The sequence below is a fragment of the Haliotis rubra genome, unplaced genomic scaffold (genome assembly GCF_003918875.1).
Source record: "Haliotis rubra isolate DU_JTF1 unplaced genomic scaffold, ASM391887v1 Scf419, whole genome shotgun sequence".
NCBI classification, from domain to species: domain Eukaryota; kingdom Metazoa; phylum Mollusca; class Gastropoda; order Lepetellida; family Haliotidae; genus Haliotis; species Haliotis rubra.
In genome coordinates, this window is record NW_025767101.1 from 915,815 (window position 1) to 929,249 (window position 13,435).

The 13,435-nt window shown below is 41.4% G+C and overlaps 1 protein-coding gene across 2 annotated transcripts in view; it reads left to right on the plus strand.

Annotated features, from left to right (window-relative positions):
- Positions 1–428: 428 nt before the first annotated feature.
- The window catches only part of LOC124288479, a 31,656-nt gene continuing 18,649 nt past the window's right edge, over positions 429–13,435 (plus strand). Inside the window, exon 1 of one of the 2 annotated variants that reach the window (XM_046725000.1) lies at positions 429–485. The gene's annotated coding sequence lies outside the window, so the exon portion shown is untranslated. Of the gene's footprint in view, positions 486–981; positions 1,067–13,435 lie in introns of those variants that run through there. The other variant, XM_046724999.1, reaches the window with a different exon arrangement.

Consider the following 13,435-nt stretch of genomic DNA (forward strand, 5'->3'; position numbering starts at 1 on the left):
TTTCCCACAAATTAGTTACTCAGTAAGAACCATCAAGCTGTCTATTCTATTCACAATGTACACAGAGGTTTGGCGTTGGGTTATCATGTGGACGTGTGAGCTGGTGTCCTGCCAACATATTTGAATGTATGAATGAATGGATGCGTGATCATGTTGTATGGGTGTTTGTATATATAGTTGGTATTGGATTGTGACATCTTTTGCAAAGTAAACAAGGCTAAATTATACTTTGCTATCACTGATAGTCATTATATTATTATAGTGACCATGACGTCTGTACCTCATTTTGGGTGATCTTTGTACAGCATGTATTGCTGTATCTGTTTTGTACCACATATTGCACAAATGATGAGACATGAATAAAAACGTTTGTATTGTATTGTACTGTAGCGTATCTTTTAACGTCTTTCGCTATCGAACCATCAACAGTCAGCTCTCTGGACAATTGTTCGATGCGCTATACCACGGAGGCAGTCGTTGTAGAGGTGAGTGAGTGGGTGTGTTTTTACGCTATCTTTCCAATAATCATGCAATATCCAAGCGGGGGACTCCAGAAAGGGACTTCACACACTGCACCCATTACGGGAAGCTAACCCAGATCCTCGTTAACTGTTGTTAAACCAATACTTGAGTGGCATAAATAGCAACACTTAATTTTAAGAATACTATAATCTCCTGCTAATGGGGTGGGTTTGGAGACCATCTCCTTGTCTTACGCCTTCAACAACACTGATAGAGTGACCAAAGACCAAACTAAAAAGAATTAAGTACAGTGTTCACTCACTACAAGTTGTTATAATACATAAACACGTCGCAATTTACTGCTAGGATTGAAATGAAAAAAAGATATCCGCTGCATAGTCACTGTGAAATTCTCGCTAATCTAAATATAAGTCTATGTCACGTTGACATACGGCGACCCGGACAAAATGCGCATGCTCAGTGGTGATGAAAATCAAATGCATAGTTTCGTATTCGGAATACAGTGGTGCCAAGGTCTCGGTAATCTAGCACTTACTGGGAAAGTTTATGTCAGTCCAGTTTAATCACAAGCGACAAGTACCTGGTATGTATGTAAATGCTGTTCCATTTCACGTGTGTTGTTGCGAGCAAGCCTGTGCTGGCTCTATAGCTTTATCGAAGCCGGAGGCGTTCAGCTCGCATTGTATTGAGTGTTTATGACAGTAAATAGAAATGGGACCGTTCGCTGTCACCAGTCATTCGCTGCTGGGTATTGCTGAGTCACGGGAATATGTCGTTGTGAATTACTGTATGCAGTTACTCTAAAACGTATATACATCAGAGATACATGCTAACAGAGGTTGTCATTAACTAATTTTGAGTTATCATATCATATTTACCGCACTTTAGCCTTTTCGGATAGCAGATTATTTTGTGAGGCTGGTGTTGTATGTTTACTGAAGATGTGTTGGGTGATACACACCACCGACACTTTAAAGACCACAGTAACTGCTCACCCAGGCTACACTTAACAGAACACAGTAACCGCTCAGCTACACTACACTTTACAGACCACAGTAACTGCTCACCTGGGCTACACTTTACAGACCACAGTAACTGCTCACCTGGACTACACTTTACAGACCACAGTAACTGCTCGCCTGAACTACACTTTACAGAACATAGTAACTGCTCACCTGGACTACACTTCACAGACCACAGTAACTGCTCACCTGGACTACACTTTACAGAACACAGTAACTGCTCACCCAGGCTACACTTTACAGACCACAGTAACTGCTAACCTGAACTACACTTCACAGACCACAGTAACTGCTAACCTGAACTACACTTTACAGAACACAGTAACTGCTCACCTGGGCTACACTTTACAGACCACAGTAACTGCTCACCTGGACTACACTTTACAGACCACAGTAACTGCTCACCTGAACTACACTTTACAGAACATAGTAACTGCTCACCTGGACTACACTTCACAGACCACAGTAACTGCTCACCTTGACTACACTTTACAGACCACAGTAACTGCTCACCTGGACTACACTTTACAGAACACAGTAACTGCTCACCCAGGCTACACTTTACAGACCACAGTAACTGCTAACCTGAACTACACTTCACAGACCACAGTAACTGCTAACCTGAACTACACTTTACAGAACACAGTAACTGCTCACCTGGGCTATAGTTCACTGACCATAGTAACTGCTCACCTGGACTACACTTTACAGACCATAGTAACTGCTCACCTGGACTACACTTCACAGACCACAGTAACTGCTAACCTGAACTACACTTTACAGACCACAGTAACTGCTCACCTGGACTACACTTTACAGACCACAGTAACTGCTAACCTGAACTACACTTTACAGAACACAGTAACTGCTCACCTGGGCTACACTTTACAGACCACAGTAACTGCTCACCTGGACTACACTTCACAGACCACAGTAACTGTTCACCTAGACTACACTTTACAGAACACAGTAACCGCTCACCTGGGCTACACTTTACAGAACACAGTAACTGCTCACCCAGGCTACACTTTACAGACCACAGTAACTGCTAACCTGAACTACACTTCACAGACCACAGTAACTGCTAACCTGAACTACACTTTACAGAACACAGTAACTGCTCACCTGGGCTACACTTTACAGACCACAGTAACTGCTCACCTGGACTACACTTTACAGACCACAGTAACTGCTCACCTGAACTACACTTTACAGAACATAGTAACTGCTCACCTGGACTACACTTCACAGACCACAGTAACTGCTCACCTTGACTACACTTTACAGACCACAGTAACTGCTCACCTGGACTACACTTTACAGAACACAGTAACTGCTCACCCAGGCTACACTTTACAGACCACAGTAACTGCTAACCTGAACTACACTTCACAGACCACAGTAACTGCTAACCTGAACTACACTTTACAGAACACAGTAACTGCTCACCTGGGCTATAGTTCACTGACCATAGTAACTGCTCACCTGGACTACACTTTACAGACCATAGTAACTGCTCACCTGGACTACACTTCACAGACCACAGTAACTGCTAACCTGAACTACACTTTACAGACCACAGTAACTGCTCACCTGGACTACACTTTACAGACCACAGTAACTGCTAACCTGAACTACACTTTACAGAACACAGTAACTGCTCACCTGGGCTACACTTTACAGACCACAGTAACTGCTCACCTGGACTACACTTCACAGACCACAGTAACTGTTCACCTAGACTACACTTTACAGAACACAGTAACTGCTCACCTGGGCTACACTTTACAGAACACAGTAACTGCTCACCTGGACAACACTTTACAGACCACAGTAACTGTTCACCTAGACTACACTTTACAGAACACAGTAACTGCTCACCTGGGCTACACTTTACAGAACACAGTAACTGCTCACCTGGACAACACTTTACAGACCACAGTAACTGCTCACCTGGACTACACTTCACAGACCACAGTAACTGTTCACCTGGACTACACTTTACAGAACACAGTAACTGCTTACTTACACTACACACAGGACCAAAAGACGGATAGTAAACCTTTGAAATAAACGTAAATACAGTAGGAAATACATGCCATGACCGGATTTACGTATGTTTTCAGATATTTCCTAACTTCGGGCATATATTTCATATGAATCTATACCTTTGAAACATATGCTCATCGTACATTTTCGTATGCACAAGCACCTCGTTCATGTATGCCCTGACCGGATTGTCAGGGATTTCCAAACATGACTTGCAAAACAGATACCCCGGGAGATACATGATCATACAGTATTTCCAATGCATTCCTTTGAATTTCAATGGGTGCTGAAATTTCCGGTTTCGTTCTAAGTTTACTCGGGTTGGAAACATGTGAATTTACTTAGGTGGGGAAACACATGTAAATTTTCAAATTTGCAAATATTTACACACCTTAGATATTTATGTATCATACCGGATTTCAGGGGTATGTATATGAACGGTTCATACAAGTTCATGTTACCTGTGCTCAAGCAAGATGATCATATGTTTCCATCAAGTGAATTACTTGGTTCATGTAATTTCATTTTCACACATTTTAGTACGTTTGAAATCAACGTTCACATGACCTCAATATTCTTATCACCAAAAGAGCCTGACAAAGAAAGCAGTATTACGCAAGCTAACACGCCTCATTAAGCTGCACTCGCTCTTGCTACCAGTATCAGTTACGCCTTGTCTGTGGTGTTGGCAAATCTTTGTGAGGTGCATGTTTCGAGGGATTAAAAGGTTCAGTGGTGAACAAAGGGCGATGCGATGCGTTGCCCCTTTGTCCTCGCAAGTGTCCCATTGTCCCAATAGAATAGCACTTTATCTCTCTTGGATCACAGCCAAATACACGACACGTACCAACTCGAAATGTTTTAAGTCTGTTCAGCTCGCGCATCACTACTGTAACGTTCTTTTGACAGTGGTGGTACAATTGGGTTTAACGTCGTGCTTGAGAATATTTCGCTCATATGACGACGTGCATGCGTGTGTATGTGTATGTGCAGCTGCTTGTACTAGCCCAGACTTAAGCTGGTTTTATAGTGCTAGCTCAGTGAGATACCATGCCGCAGTGAAGCATGAATACCCCACTCAGACACATAATACTGACTCCGAGCCGACCAGTCCTTGTTGTACCCATTAATGCCGAGCGCCAGGCAGGGACCAACAAGTACCATATTTTAACGTCTTTTGGTATGACGCGATTGGGGATTGAACCCGCAACCTTCCGCTCTCCGGGCGGACGCTCTAACCACTACACCACGGAGGCAGTCCTTTTGACAGTACATAATTGGAATATTATATATTGCACTGCATGTGACCTTCCTTAATAGTCTCACAGTGCTTGAACAATGTTATTTCTCCATTCGCTCAGCCTTTGCTGTAATAACGATATACATAAACTTTAAAGTTGTCCGCATTTGTTTCACTAACGCAAAAGTATACGATAACAAACAATGCCATATCAAATTATATATTCTGTGAGACATGAAATGCGAAATTGTGTTTATCGTGTAGCAATTATGACCGGATAGCACAGGCGGGTGCGTTCTCTGAGTATATCATAGGCATGTTGGATCTCCGTGCCTTTTGATTGTCCTGTTTAAATTTACGATCCATAAACTCAGATTGCGAGTAAATATCACGTAAGTAATTGTGATGTCGCATTGCTGTAAATTTCCCTCTCGGAGAAGTCATTTTCACAAGATATATATTCCCTTGTTTGGAGAAGGTCTATGGCTATTACGCCCCAGTTTTGCTAAACATCTTGTGGGCCTTTAGCCTGACACACACGCAGACCTCGCATGTTCAAGTTCAGATCTGACAGGGGCTGAAAATATCATTCCGACATGGGTTATTGTTTTCCTAAGTAAGTGGAGTGCTTTCTACAACATTAGAGATAACTGTATCGTTGTCCTTCTGATATTCCCCCGCTTTACCCATTTAGGGTACAATGTGTAAGTTACAGAATTGTAGGGAATAGTCTTAAGACTTTTCTACTTTGATCAGGAGTTTTCGAACTTGTAACAGTCGTTTGAGAAGATCAAAAGAGAAAAGGGTAGTGCGTGACGCATCTGACGGACGTATATGGAAAACGTTCGAAGATCTTTATAAATACAATAATAGAAATACCGGTTATGTTTAAAACGTACCCTCAATCTGATAGCCAGAGGGATTATTGTGAAAGATCGCAGTATGTATCATAATAAACGGGCCAAGATAAAAGTACATGTCATTCATCCCAACATTATATCCATTTTATAGACACGGGACATCGTTGTTACGGGTAGGACAAACACTTACTTCTAAAGGTATCTGCCGGTTTCACGCAACATACATGTGTTCAGATTATCGAGAAAACTAGCGACTCAAGTTCTCCTCCATCACACCAGAGACCATATAATCTATCATATGGCCTTTGATCACACATATAATTGTATAGATACCCAGTGATTACTGATAGCGATGAAGCAACTTATAAACATTTACGGCCGACAGTATCATCTGCATTACCCTCTTGCATAAGGTGAAATATCACAGGGTTGTCATGGTAACGATAATTTGGCATACTATTTATTGTGTTATTCTTTAATCTGCAATTAGAATTTAAATCAGTTTTGACGTGAGCATGTTAAGAAAAAAGAAGCTGTAAAACGAAATGTATTGTGATCAAACTTATAGGCCTTTGTAAAAGCGAGTTGTAAGCCACCTACATAAAACACTGTTTTCATGATAAATATCTGCTAATCCTTGGCACGATTCCGAGCATATCATGGGCATGTGTTTGTGAATCATAATCAAATAGTGATGTTACAAGGCGTCCATGCAGCGTCAACAACACATGCAAACAGGGGCGTAGCTACCATTATAAAAACAGCTCTTCTGATTCTTGCCAAAAATACCTACAAACACGTTCCATTTAAAAAGTGGAAATCCCTCTATGAATCATATTGACTACAGTATTCTTGGATTAAAGCATTACCATGTACAGTAAACAGGTTATTCTTCATATCATAACTTTCAGTGATGATTGTTTTTCCATCGACATGTATGTGGATGTTTTGTTACAGTCATGATTATATGTGAATCCTCAATGAAATGCAGTTGTTTATTTTTCATTTGTTTATCATTTATTTTAGAAAAATCACCAAATACTCGGTGTATGGTATTGTATCAATGCAGCAGACATGTGTAAACTATGTCCAAACATATTTGTATATGAGGAAATCACATTTCAATTACATGGTGGTAAGACTTCCGCCAGTATCCCCCTAAATTTTAACGATGAGGAAAACTTTCTTTGAGTGGCATTTTTAGAAGTAGAATATGTCTTTCAGTATGTTCAGATACAATTAACAAAACACATTAAAACTCAGGCTCATCCTTATCAGATGAGGAATATATATTCAGGTGATATGATTTGACTAGAATGAAATTTAAGGGGGTATACAGGCGGAAGTCTTTCCACAATATTTTGAAGCTATTGAAATCATCAAACGTCAAACGATAACTCTCCAGGTCTCATGAAAAATGAAAGTTGGGCAAGCCCTCAATACCACCTAAATATAAGGCTTTGCAGCCCATAGGGCTTAGACACGAAACAATTGGCTTGCTACGCGCCTGGCAAACGCACGAGAATTGCAATACGGGCCTCTAAACCACTGATTCTCCGTGACCTGAAGCGTGTTCAGAACCGCGAGCGCCCGCGCGATTGCCTCCCTCGAGCGCTCGCATCGGCCCTGAACGGTTACAATAAACCATTCGTGACCAACTCCTGTTGTTCCGGGACAAGCCGGATAGCTTCTTATATTAAATTCTTAAGGGTGAAATACTGTAAATATTGGTGAAAAGAAAATGGTATTTTCATTTTCACTGAGTAGAATATCACTTTTGCCTGGAACTACAAAACGCGAACTACGAAACCGATGTCTCGATCATTTTTAAACAATGATCAAAATATAATAAAGGAATATTTTGTTAATGTTGTCAATGGTTACGCCACTCCTGAACATATCAACTTTGTCAGACCACTCGATGAAATATACATGTTATTTGACAACATTAACAAAATATCCTCCATGCCTTCTTTTTGGAGGTTCCATGCAGGTAGCAAAGGCACAGTAAGTACCCATGGTCCCTAGTATTGTGATCTACCTTCAGTTGTTGGCAATATATAGCCCAATTTTACATTGTATTGTCCGGAAATAATTTTCTACTTTTAAAGATATATGCTAGCTAGTTTTAACTCAATCTGTGATAATCTAGTGGTTTTACTGTCCTTCGTTGACAGGGTTTTATATATGATATGTATGAATTATAAATTTAGAACTAGTTTTAGTCACGATATGGCTGAAATATTGCCGATGTGACTTTAAATCTGAACTCACTCACTGATCCCTCACTCTTTTTGGAGGTTACGGAAAGGGGCGAGTGGTGACGAATGACACTAAACATGATTACACAATGCCATTTAGAAATTGGTCAAATGTAACATGTGTTATATTTGGGATTACACTTTCTTAGTAAAGTACAAATTCTAGTGCTTTTTGAGTTAAGCCCCATCCGGGATTCGAACTCACACCCTCAGAGTCAGGCACCCAATCGCCAGCACCCAAAGTCAGCCGCCTAACCCACTCAGCTTCAGGAGAAGGTCTCAGGGCTACTTTTCATTACATTATATATTTTGTTTTACTATGAACTTTTTTTCTGTAAAATATGTTCATATCAGAGACTAGTTGTTAATCTAGTTCTGACGGATAGAAGACAAAAGACAAAATGGATACTAGTGCTGTTATATTTTTTTAATTATATATAAACATTCGTCCTTTTCTCGGGATAAATGTGTATTTTCCAGTTTCAACCAAATGTACATTCGGAGGATATCGAAATCTAGGTTAAGCTATTTGAATCATATTTACAATTAAAAGACCCTTCACAATGAGCAACATAAATGCTGTCAGGTAGTAAGCTTTCAATAATTATCGTAACTGCTTAGTTATGAGCTAACTGCAATCACTACACTTGTCTATAGTCTACCCAAGAGATGGAAACAAAACAGGTCTATTGTGAAAATTATAAGCTAATTGCAATCACTACAATTTTCTATGGTCTGCCCAAGAGATGGAAACAAAATAGGTCTACAGTATATTCCGTCGTGTAACTGAAATTTGAGAAAACGTCCGTATGGGATAATACCTGTATTCCGAATCAAAAAGAGGTCATACCAAGTATGTGCATATTCACACATTAACAACAGTAATTCACGTCGGGAATCATTAATACATTGTATTCATCTTTTTATGAAAGTATAGATAATGAAATTTGTTCAGTTATGATCAGTCGGATAACTCATACAAGTGAGCACTAAAATTAGGGACCTACCGGTTCATGTCTGTGTGAACACATCCGTCTGTGTTTTATTGTAATTAGCAGTGTCTCCTTGTACAGCATATATAAGAAGTGTACCTAAGGTCAGTTATTTAAACTGTTATGTTATTTCCATTACAAAAAGTATAAACGATATTACCTACTGGTCAGAAAGACTTATCAGTACCCCAACACCGACCCACCGCCACAACCCCACCCTAGGCCTACCCCATGGCACACCCGCTCCCTCGCACACACACACACACACACTCCCTAACATACATATCGCTCTGGCCCATAGACCTGATATTTGAACCTTTTAAACAGACATCATGTGTATGTCAAGAAAGACACGCACGTTATTAGTGGTGTTCAGTCATGGGTATCACTTCACCATGTGTTTCTAATTATCTCAGTACATTATGGCGTGGTCGGACGAGATAACGAACCCTATGTGAGAGTTATATTACAGAACCATTGAAATACATGTTAAAGTAGTGTCAATCTTGTAACACTCTATTTACCCATTACCAACCATTTACGCATGTACTAAATATATGACAAACCTAACCCTGGTCATACGAGATTTCAAGGGTATTGAAATGCATGTCCTACAATCACAAAATTTACATATTTTACACACGTTAGGAAACACATGCAAACAATGGCCAGATTTACACACCTGTGAAATACATGTAAATGAAGAGTTGAATGTTCGTTTATTTTAACACCCCTTTAAACGTGTTTAAATCTGACGGCCAGATGATACGTAGATTTCAAAAGTTGTTCATATGGAGACAGGCCACAGTAACCGCTCACCTGGACTACATTTCACAGACCATAGTAACTCCGCACCTGGACTACATTTCACAGACCATAGTAACTGCGCACCTGGACTACATTTCACAGACCATAGTAACTGCGCACCTGGACTACATTTCACAGACCATAGTAACTGCGCACCTGGACTACACTTCACAGACCATAGTAACTGCTCACCTGGACTACACTTTACAGACAACAGTAACTGCTCACCTGGACTACACTTTACAGAACACAGTAACTGCTCACCTGGGCTACACTTTACAGACCACAGTAACTGCTCACCTGGACTACACTTTACAGACCACAGTAACTGCTCACCTGGACTACATTTCACAGACCATAGTAACTGCGCACCTGGACTACACTTCACAGACCATAGTAACTGCGCACCTGGACTACACTTTACAGACCACAGTAACTGCTCACCTGGTCTACACTTCACAGACGACAGTAACTGCTCACCTGGACTACACTTTACAGACAACAGTAACTGCTCACCTGGACTACATTTCACAGACCATAGTAACTGCGCATCTGGACTACATTTCATAGACCATAGTAACTGCGCACCTGGACTACATTTCACAGACCATAGTAACTGCGCACCTGGACTACACTTCACAGACCACAGTAACTGCTCACCTGGGCTACACTTTACAGAACACAGTAACTGCTCACCTGGACTATAGTTCACTGACCATAGTAACTGCTCACCCAGACTACACTTTAGAGACTATAATAACTGCTCACCTGGACTACACTTTACTGACCACAGTAACTGCTCACCTGGACTACATTTCACAGACCATAGTAACTGCGCACCTGGACTACACTTCACAGACCATAGTAACTGCTAACCGAGACTACACTTCACAGACCATAGTAACTGCTCACCAGGACTACACTTCACAGACCACAGTAACTGCTCACCTAGACTACACTTCACAGACCACAGTAACCGCTCACCTGGACAACACTTCACAGACCATAGTAACTGCTCACTTGGACTACACTTCACAGACCACAGTAACTGCTCACCTGGACTACACTTTACAGACCACAGTAACTGCTCACCCAGGCTACACTTTACAGACCACAGTAACCGTTCACCTGGTCTATAGTTCACTGACCATAGTAACTGCTCACCCGGACTACACTTCACAGACCATAGTAACTGCTCACCCGGACTACACTTCATAGACCACAGTAACTGCTCACCTGGGCTACACTTTACAGAACACAGTAACTGCTCACCTGGACTATAGTTCACTGACCATAGTAACTGCTCACCCGGACTACACTTCACAGGCCATAGTAACTGCTCACCCGGACTACACTTCACAGACCATAGTAACTGCTAACTTGGACTACACTTCACAGACCACAGTAACTGCTCACCTGGACTACACTTTACAGACCACAGTAACTGCTCACCTGGTCTATAGTTCACTGACCATAGTAACTGCTCACCCGGACTACACTTCACAGACCATAGTAACTGCTCACCCGGACTACATTTCATAGACCACAGTAACTGCTCACCTGGGCTACACTTTACAGAACACAGTAACTGCTCACCTGGACTATAGTTCACTGACCATAGTAACTGCTCACCCAGACTACACTTTAGAGACTATAATAACTGCTTACCTGGACTACACTTCACAGACCACAGTAACTGCTCACCTCGACTACACTTCACAGACCATAGTAACTGCTCACCCAGACTACACTTCACAGACCACAGTAACTGCTCACCTGGACTACACTTCACAGACCATAGTAACTGCTCACCGAGACTACACTTCACAGATCATAGTAACTGGTCACCAGGACTACACTTCACAGACCATAGTAACTGCTCACCGAGACTACACTTCACAGACCACAGTTACTGCTCACCTCGACTACACTTCACAGACCATAGTAACTGCTCACCCAGACTACACTTCACAGACCACAGTAACTGCTCACCTGGACTACACTTCACAGACCATAGTAACTGCTCACCGAGACTACACTTCACAGACCATAGTAACTGTCACCAGGACTACACTTCACAGACCATAGTAACTGCTCACCGAGACTACACTTCACAGACCATAGTAACTGGTCACCCGGACTACACTTCAGAGACCATAGTAACTGCTCACCGAGACTACACTTCACAGACCACGCTAACTACTCATTAACTACGATTCTCGGGTCAGCGATCTTAGTGGTTTATAACACTTTACATTTTCTACCTTGATACAAAATCTCCCCTACACATAATTTGATGTATCCAGATTTAGTGCACTGGTTGCACACCTGATGACCTCGACACTGCACCTAGGCGTGTAGATAACAGTTCATAATTTCGGAAAATTCTTCCCGGTTCAAAGTGCATAACACGTACCCGCGAAATAACACGACCAGTTACGTGTTGATCTGCAGTCACTTTGTAGAATGCGTACACATGTTTAAACTTTCCACAGTATCGATATCACTGCAATTTATCAAAGTTCTTACCTCTCCCCTTTTTCGTTTCTCGTTTGACCTGTCAGATGATCCCAAATTACCGTACTTCCTCAATACAGTGTATGTATGTATTATTCGGACACTTTCTACCCATTAACTGTATTCAGGACGATAATAATGACTGGATCTAGGGATTAGTGCAGCTTTACCGAAATGCATGCTCTGTAGATACAGAGGATTGGGTAAAGAGTGTCTGAAAGAAATATTTGTGCTAGCGTTTATTCGAGGAAATGCGGTATAAGATAATATCACTCTTCTGGGCTTTTATTCCCAGTGTTTGCACTTTATAAACTGAAGAGACTGTTCCCACGTGCGTACCTTATACCGACACATGTTACAAGTTCCCGATACGCATATAGATAAAAGCGACAAAACCCTCTCTACATCGTAAGAAATCACTGCTAAACGTAAGAGTCGATTGTCGATGTTATGAGGATGTGTTTGTTTGTTTATCTCATCAATATTGCTGCTGTATGACAGCTATCTGTAAATAAGATCAAAGATGTGCTTATGAATCACTATGAGATAGTGGCGATACCGGGAGTTCGAACAAAGGTGAGCGTTTCCTGCCCCACCGGTATCACCCGTCATAAATGCATACAAAGGCTAGTCAACATTAGTCACCTGAAAGAACGTTCGGGAACGTACGGTATAAGTCAAAAGGTCGGAAGTGCATCAGAGATCACTTTCTGCCATTGTTGCTGATGTGTCAAACTTTGAAATGCCCTTCACATGTCTAGCATAAACGTTTTTGAAACCTTTACTGAGATCCTGAATGTTGTAACGTTGATCGAACAACTTCTGAGCATGCGAGGTACAACGCTTGTATTTCACCATGGAAGTAGTGTGTACATTATCATGAAAATACATGTTTACCATACAGCCATCATCCGTTGTTGCTCTTCCGTGTCAGTTGGGTGAGAACCGGATCTAAATGTAGAACTCATTTACTAGAAACTAGAGCTTGAAGAAGTCTGTAAATGTTGTTTCAAGAAGGAGTGAGTGAGGTGGGGTCTACGCCGCTTTGAACAATACTTTATGATATCATGGGGTGTCTGCTTAATGTGGGAGGTAATCCCGAAGTAATGCAGGTAACTTACGTTTACAACTTGTTTCTTATAAGATACCTTACTCTGTGAGAGTTGGTTCGAATCCCGTATGGGACTCGATCCAAAAGGTACTT